Source organism: Tarenaya hassleriana, unplaced genomic scaffold (genome assembly GCF_000463585.1).
Source record: "Tarenaya hassleriana unplaced genomic scaffold, ASM46358v1 Cleome352, whole genome shotgun sequence".
NCBI lineage: Eukaryota > Viridiplantae > Streptophyta > Magnoliopsida > Brassicales > Cleomaceae > Tarenaya > Tarenaya hassleriana.
This window is the reverse complement of record NW_010966626.1, coordinates 75,039-83,903: the sequence shown is the minus strand read 5'-3', so window position 1 is coordinate 83,903 and position 8,865 is coordinate 75,039. Positions and strand designations below refer to the sequence as shown.

The window sequence follows — 8,865 nt, the reverse complement described above, 5'->3', positions numbered from 1 at the left end:
ATTCTTGTTGATGATAGAATGTTAAAAGAAAGTTAATATCGTTTATCTCTTGAATTCTAGTTATCACATTATCTTCATATGCAATAAGACTGATACTGTTTTATTTGTACTTCGTTAAAAAACAATTTGTTTTATTTGTTAACTTCATTTCTAAAAGTATTAAAATCTTCTATTTCTATATGCAATAAAAAGATAAGTTTTCAATGTTTTATTTTTTATGAAGTACTAATTAATTATAAATGATTAGATACTTCAAATCTTCCTTTTTATTATAGCTCAATTGATAAATCTCCACACAAAACCAAAATGTTTATAATGATAAAGAAAACCAAAGGTCATGAAAAATACACAGCTAATTTTTTAATAAAACAATCTGATTATAAATACAACAAAAAGTAATTTATTGATTTAATTTATTTATAGGAAAAAGAAAAAAATGGAAATAATTTTGTAATAAAAAATCTTATTATAAATACAACAAAAAGTAATTTATTAATTTAATTTATTTATAAGAAAAGAAAATAAAAAATGGAAATAATTTTATTAATTGAAAAATATGACTGCTGGAGCCGATCAAATGTCCGCTACGATGAAGCACGAGCCCTTGGGGGAGAATCCGAAACCCTAGTTCACATTTTTATATATTTCATTTAATTCATTAAAATTTGATTAACGCACTAGTCAATAATTAATATTTAAATTAAAGTCATCACCACTTCTTCACATTACTTCTATAAATATCTTCGCCGCTCATAAGTATCTTCGTGCACCTCTCTTTCACTCTTCATCTCCCTCTCTCTAAATCGCCCTAGTTGTTCTTTCGCTTCCGTCCCAGATCCGTCGCCGCTACTAATTCTGGCTGATTTCCGGCAATTTTTTCGCCTGATCTCGATTCCACTGGTGGTGGAGATCGATATTTGCAAATTCCTATGCATGCCAATCTCTTACTTCGACGCCGCTTTGTTGGTCGGTGATTTTTGGTGAGTTTGCTTCTGAATTTTTTGTTTTTCCTTTTTCTTTCTCCTGTGCTTTTTATCTGCTGATTCTATTTACGATGATACGTGGTTTTGTGTGAAATCGGGTTTTGAGATCTGTTTGGTTGATGAGAACGATGGAGAAAGTAATCCGAGAAAATGAAGGAAAGTGAGCTGTCGAAAGGTCACTTAGTTCGTTTTATCATCGATCGATCAGCTGTCTGAGCTTTTTGAGATTTTGTTATTTCGAAGATATTGCTTTGATTTTGTTCCTGTTTCCCTAAAACTATTGTTACAGTCAGTGATGGATTGTTTTGAATCCTACAATGACAAAATTTAATTGCATGAGCAGATGACTATCGCAGATGAGAGCTGAGATGTCAAGTGTATCTGTCTCCACTCGCAGGTTAGATTCCGCGTTTCATAGTTGCTTATGTTGAGGCATTCCCCCCGTTTTCTTGGAGATATTCGGAATGTCCAATATTGTTTGCTAGTGATATACATATAATGATATTAAATACATGTTTCATAGGATCTTCAGCGCTGTAGAAAAGCCATCTTCCTCATTTTAATTTTGTTAATGTACATTTGCATGTTTTGATTGTTAGTCTCGCTCTCTTTTTTTTTTTTAATAATGGCAGTTGTATTGATTGTTAGTCTATGTTCCCTTTCTAAACAACTTGATGTATATGCTCATAAAATAAAGGCACATGATAGAAATCTTTGTTGTGCATTAAAAGCCTCCATTGTCTATGACATGCAAAAGCAAAGCTACTGTTTAGAGGCGAATGGATCTAATTATAATCAATTAATTTTGTGAAACAAGAAACAGATTTGGCCGATCGTTTTGTAAGATCATTTTCGAAGTTGCCAATGAATGATTGCAACATATATGTCGAACCATATACATTGTTAGTGAGCTGAGAATGTTCACACACCTCACTTCGTAATGTTAATGCGCATAATGATATGCATTAATTCAGAAGTTGTGAGCTATAACTGTTGTCTGTAATATTGAGAACTTTTTGTTATGATTTGATTGCAAATTAAATAAACAAAGAAACATATGATATTTAACCTCTTTAGCCCTCTTATTTGGTTTCTATTGTTATATTATCTTTACATTCTTTTGATATCTGAGTTATTGTGTCTAATCTTGGAGAGTTTGAAATCATTGTTTGTTTTCTAATTTCTCATGGGGTTTTCTTAAAACATCATTGATGCGGTGTAGTGTAGTATCCACATTCCACGCCCAAATTGAATGGAAACAATCAGTTTCAACAACAATTTTTTTCCTGATTCATTCAATCCGGCAAACTTTTGCAGAAGTTGAAATTCACGAGAAAGATCTAACACGATCTGTTAAAGACTTAAAGTTACAAGGAAATATTCCTAATCTAGCTCAAAATGTAACCAATACATTTGGAAGAAGTTTCTGATAGCAAATCAAAGTTTGATTCACAAATTCCCTCTTTACTGAAGTAGTGTATAAACATCATTTCTTCTAAGCATCTAAATGAAAAACTTGAAACACGGTTTACATGTATGAAAAATTGTTTATGCTTATGAGAATTTCAGTTCTCATTATGGGGTGGGAACTTGTGTTGTTGCTGCCATCATGGTATGTTAAATCCTTTTGAAATAATAGGGCGTACTGTAATACCTATAACTGGGGAATTATTTTTGAGGATATGTAAAACGAACCCAAAAAATCGAAAATTGATGTGAATAACCAATCGAAAGATATATGGAACCAAAACATGTCGAAAAGACTCAAATGGAATTGAGGAAGCTAGACTGGATCAGAACACTGAACCGGATTAGACTTGCATACTCGAACGCGAGTAGAAGGTTGCTCCAGTCTAGACGGGCTCTGTTCTAGTCCAGATTGGCCTTCTCTTTGCATCCGAGTCTACAAGTCTGGTCCGGTTCGATTCAAGTTTTGGTTTGGTTTGGTCCTAGCTTCCTCAATTCCGTTTTCTAGTCTCTTTGGCGTGTTTTGGTTTCAGATGTTATTCAGTTGGTTATTCATGTCAATTTTCGATATTTTTTTTATTCATTTTACACTTGTCCTCGAAATAATTCCGGGGTTCAGGGTGTTACACGTACCACCAGTTTGCATATTGAGACTTATTTTCATCTTAAAAGGTTCAATCATAATGTCCTTCCTGATGCTACATACGTCGAAAGAAAAGTTCCATGATTTGTGCTAATCGTTGTTTTCTGCATTGTAGTACGACTAATGTTGAATGTGATATGATATGGATTTCACATGTCCATGATTAAGAATTAAACGTAATGATAATTCACTAAAGAATCTTACATATGACTAATAATTTTTATAGTTCGACATTTCCTCCTACAGTTGTATCTTTCGTTTAGAGTGGCTGGTTGTTGTAGATTTGGTGATATTGTACCTTTCTTGTGTTTGTAGAGATGTCCTTTAGATAAACTCATGTTTGTTTAATATGGAATCTTTAGGTATTAATTAGGATCACCATAAATGATTTTGAATTTTTTTAATGATTTTCTGGATCTCTCCAAACCTTTGCGTAAAAAGTTTCAAATACTCGAACTACTAGATATGCAAATACTTTGAGTCTGCATCTCATTTCAAATAGAACATAATGTAAAAAGTTCCTTACCTTTGCAAGATGAACTAAGCTTGGTCACTGGAGAGTTTATATGCTTTCCTTTTTCTTTATGACATTCTGCTAAGTTCAAGTTAGGGTAAAAATTATTTACTGCTCTGATTAGATACCCTCAAGCCATTTTTAATTTGAGGGTCAGACAGTTTCGTAGCTCTTCTCGTCTACCAAGGCCTTTGTACAGATGGGTGTGCGTGCAAGCCAAATATTTTATCCTATTAAAAGTGTGAATTATTCTGCTTGATCTTTAGCTTTAAAATTTCTTCATCTCATCTAAAGCAAACAAGGTTCATTTTTTCCGTGATATGTGCCTGTTGTCTTTTGTGTTGGGTGTGCGTGCAAGCCAAATATTTTATCCTATTAAAAGTGCATAATATTCTGCTTGACCCTTTAGCTTTAAAGTTTCTCATCTCATCTAAGCAAACAAGGTACATTTTTTCTGTGATATGTGCCTGTTGTCTTTTCTGTTTTGGTTCCACAATTTCAAATTTCAAGATTTGACTTAGTATGGGAGCTACATTTAATGCATTTATAATGATTTTGTTTTTCTCCGAAATGATTCCTGTAGGTAGCTGTCATTTGAGATGTGTGGTTTCTTCAATGGCCTGTTGATTCTTTTAGTTAACTTTGAGTGAAGCAGTGTGCCATTTCCGCTCTGATGGAAACCTGAATGAGCGCGTCATCAACCTGTCTTGAAGATTCTATTTTTGATTCTTTGTTTACTCAGAAATCTATCCTTCTTGATAATCAAATTCATGTTAAAAGTCAGATTAAGGTTCTTTTTCCAAATGAGTAATGGTAGCATAGCACATCGGAAACAATGTTTGTGACGAATCACTGTTTCAGCTTTGATTCATATGGATTTGCTTCTGATCGTGGGTCTGCTTTCTTTGCTAATTGCAGTGGCAATCTGCTGCAGTTAATCAAGGAGATGAGATTCTGAAGAGGTCAAGGTGATAAACGCGGCTAACACGGAAAATAGTGTGTTGAAGGAAAGGTTCGTTCGAGTCATCTCTTATTTCTAGACCATTTGTGAGAAGGGAATTCCTGTTTGCACTATTGACACCCCCTGGTGTAGGTATTTACCCTAACCTTTTAAAACACAATCCTAGCTCCTAGATAGTTCAGTTTAACGATTCCCTTTACCCTTATTCCATATTCTCTTTAGACATTAGGTTTAGTTTCTTGTGGAGTTCTAGATTTTCTTGGCGCATGAGATTAGTGAGTTTTGACACGCACACACAGACACAAAGGAAAGTCTGTTCTAAGATAGTTGCATCACTAGAAGCCCTCCTTTTGGTTCAGTTCTTCTGTTTCTTCCAATTAAAATCTGATCTTACAGAAGTGAAAAGAAAAGAAAGAGCACACCCACTGTTTTGGCAAAATTCACAAACATGACTGATTTGTCATGGCATCCAAACATTTTTTCGTTTCCAAATTCTTTGAATCTATTACCACTTAGGCCAGAAAGCTCGTACTCGGTCCATTTGCCTGTCAGGTATTCAGTATGAGACTATTTGTTTCTTAAAATGCATTTGACAAATTTCTTCAGCTATATACGTTCCTATAATACATAATAAAATCCGGGGAGGTGTTTGGTTATTCCCTTCTCATGAATGGTCTAGATATGCGCGGTGACTCTGAAAAATGCTGAGGTTGAGACCGTGAGTTTTGGTCAGTGTATTATCAGCATCCAGCATCTCATGGTGTTCGGCACAGGTAATAAATACTGAGACTAGGTAAGCACTTTTCCAGCTTTAGAACTTGCTAGGGCTGGACACCTGTTTTCAGTGATAATCGATTTTTTTTGTCATTGCATGTTTGTAGGATCTTTTTAGGGAGTCCTGGTAAGATAGTTTTACTAGTAATGCATACATAACTCGGGTAAACGTTGCATCTACTCTGCCGTTGTTCGTTTCATCCCTGAAGTCCTAACCTCTTTCCGCATTTATCTTTCATGTTTTATTACGTCGTCTTCTGTTCCTAGCTGTTGTTTTCGAAACACACGGCACGTGATGTAACGTATTCGGAGTTTCTTGCAAGTTATGTAGCTGCTGCTTCAGTTCAGAACTAGAATATAGAACAAATTACGTTTAGGGGATTTACCAGAGAATAATAATAATATGTGAAACTGAGAGAATGATTCTGATAGGATATCAAGAGGAGCCAAAAGAAGGGTCATGGGCGTAAAGGAAACAAGAGTAACAGGGAAAGAAGATATGCATAAGGTGGAGCAATTGATGGAGGTATGGTCACGTGAGGGATGTTGGATTAGGTTCATTGTATCAACACATTGTATGTGTGGGTATATCCTCTTAGTGCCAGCTCAGCAGGTTTGTTGTGGGTAGCTTATATTAGACGTGCAGATTGGGTATTAGGGTTTATGCTTTTGCTCATTTGAATGTGTAAGGAGAGGGGTGAGAGAGAAGCTCACAATAATCAACTTCTTGGGGTTGTATTTGGTTTTCTGGAAATCAATACAACATATCGGTTCTTGTTCTTGTTCTTTTCTGGGTTTTCTGTTACTGAAACCTTATCAGATTCTTATTTTGATCATCTTAGTTTGTGCCCAAAAAGAAAAGAAAAGCAGAAGCAGCGATTGTGCTATGCAGACCACGCAAATTCCTTATATATATATATATATCCGTCATAGGTCGACCGTACTGTTTTTATGTAAAAGGCAGGATCTTCATTCTTAACAATGTTGAGCATTGTTGGTATTTGTTGATGATATTTTAGCCAACGATGATCAAGAAGCGATTTTGAACTTGAAAGAGTTTGTTTAAGTCTCAAGTTTCATATCAAAGGCTTAGGGTAGGTCCACTCAAATTTATCTGAGACATGAAATATATATATATATATATGTGTGTGTGTGTGTTCTATTTGACGTCTGATTCTGGCTGATGGATTATAATGTTTCGAATACTGTAGAGAGAGAGAGTACCTAACTTTGGTCTAACGTTGTATCGGTTTCTACTGTGAGTGTACCTTGTTTCTTACGTAGCCATTGATGTATCGCATGTATGGTTCAGTAAGTTCACTATGCAGTTTTTTTATTTCATTTGTTGCCGTTTTAATTTTATATAATTTTTTCTGTTGAATTAGTCCTAATTCGAAACAATTTTATGAAATTCTAGAAAAACGTAATATACAAAGAATCAAAATAATCTTTCGATGTGATATAAAAAATGTTATGGTCTAATCTATATCGAATTGAATGAAAAAATTGTTTATAATTTGGTTTAATTTTTGTTTTTTTTGGTGGAAACTGAAGTATTTATTTATTCAGTTTCTTAAAATCATTTTTTTCCTCGTAATAGTGCCATAGCGTAAAAATAAAATAAAATGAAAAGATGATTGAACTGAATTTTTTCCGATGGCGAATGTTGAGCTATTGTCACAAAATATTAATGTATTCTCTTCTTACTTGCATCCCAAACTTTCAAATAGATTGTGGAGATATATTGTCTTATTGATTGCTGGAACTGCAGCTGCAGAAATGTATTCTGCTTTTGATTAGGCAACAACTTCTTGTTTGTGTGGCTGCCAGAAAAATACTACCCTACCTAATTTGAACAGTAGCCGTTTGTATTCTTCATGTCTTTTTTTTATATTGGTGATTTGCCCAGGTGGGATTCGAACCCGGGGTGTGGGAGCACTTTCCCACGCCACCGGACCACCACGTCTAGGCTTCATGTCCTCTTGACTTTCGGTCCAATCACTATTACGATATCAGATTTTTGGGTTTGAAATGTAAACAGAGATCAATAGTTCCCTTGATATACTTCAAGATTCTTTTCGCTTGTTGGTAATGTGTCATCAGGGGTTTGTTCATGAATTGTATCGAATATGAGATCGAGTCTTGTGGTCGTAAGATACAGTAAACTACCAAGGTTTGTGTTCTGTTCTTGTTGCCCTTTTCGTCTCTGTAATAACACCTTCTTACTGAATCATTTCGTGTGTTTGGTCTGTCTTTTTTTTTTTTGCAGGGAAAGTTCCATTCTTTCCACCCAGTGGCCTCAATCCTGAGCTACCTCACCAAGGCACCACTAGTAAGTACGCTTTTCAAATCTCTCAATCATCAGTTCTTAGTTTTTTTGGGTAATCTGACCGGAAAACGGGACGGTGAAACTGTTGGTTGTAATGCTCTAGGATGTTCCGTGATATGACATTTTGACATTGTATTGATTCATTGATTTATGAATGCGTTACATTCCGTTATATGATTGGCATGTTTGTTATATTTCGGTATCCTTGAATCATTATCGAATGATTCTAAACACCCTGGTCAGTTATCATTGTGGGAACAATGATGAATTAAGACTAGCATGAGTTGTGATCGATGCATTGGATGCATATCACAATCATGGGTACTCGTTGTGAACGAGTGACTGGTTGACCCGCATGAGATTGTCACATGGACAGAGTCATGAATTGAATCTCATACAGCGGTTCGTTCTTGAATCCTCAGACCTGAGATGTCTAGAGTATCTGATATGAGGAGTGGCGTGTCTTGACTGCGTCAAACGTCGTCTTTAACCGGATGATGACGTGTTTTCTCTTGGTCCGGTCCGTTTCCTTCGTCCGGTCCAAGTTCGCGTGTTGTCCCAGTCTCGATCCGGAGATGACCACTTCTGGTCCGGCGGACCGGGACTGGAACTTGCTTCTCCCTCGCGATTTCTCCGGTTCTGTTTCGATTTTTCTCTCCCGAATCGATTCGGGATTGCTTCCAAATGCTATAAAACACAGTTTGACATCCCTAAACATGTTCTAAACCTCAAACACGCAATGAAATCTTGATTTGGACCATCACACATTGAGAACAAGATCTCACAACTCCAACTCAAGCCACTCACCTTGTTCTTGAGTTTGTCCGAGCTTGTGTGCGTTCCTCGTGGCTCCACACGACGTGAACACCTTTAGGGCACGTCTAGGACGTTCCCCCTTGCTTCCCCGAGCTCCCCTTGCCCTGGTTCGTCGCCTTTCTCTCCCTCTCTCCCTCTTTCTCTACTTCCTCTGTTTTGCCCGAAAATGGCTAAGGCAGAGGATTGGGAGATGTTTATGGAGTGCGAGAGGGGTCAAGTGGGCTCGAGCCTAGGCCCATAGGTGAGCCTGCAACACCCTCGAGGCGTGGGAGGCGACTGGTCGGCGAGTGGGCCCCAGAATCCGGCGAATTCCGCGTCCCAAGGCGGCAAGTTGACAAGTTGCGGAATCTGTTATTCCCGGTCCGCCGGACCAACTTC

The 8,865-nt window shown here is 36.7% G+C and overlaps 1 long non-coding RNA gene across 4 annotated transcripts; it reads left to right on the top strand.

Moving 5' to 3' along the window:
- Positions 1 to 764: 764 nt before the first annotated feature.
- LOC104822198 lies at positions 765 to 6,129 on the top strand. Of its 4 annotated transcripts, none has more exons than XR_773148.1 (4): positions 765 to 980; positions 1,327 to 1,380; positions 4,526 to 4,700; positions 5,248 to 6,129. It is a non-coding gene; the product is annotated as an uncharacterized LOC104822198 (long non-coding RNA). The 4 variants fall into 4 exon arrangements; XR_773146.1 differs by having other exon boundaries at positions 4,526 to 5,341; positions 5,775 to 6,129; XR_773147.1 differs by having other exon boundaries at positions 4,526 to 5,361; positions 5,775 to 6,129.
- Positions 6,130 to 8,865: the final 2,736 nt, after the last annotated feature.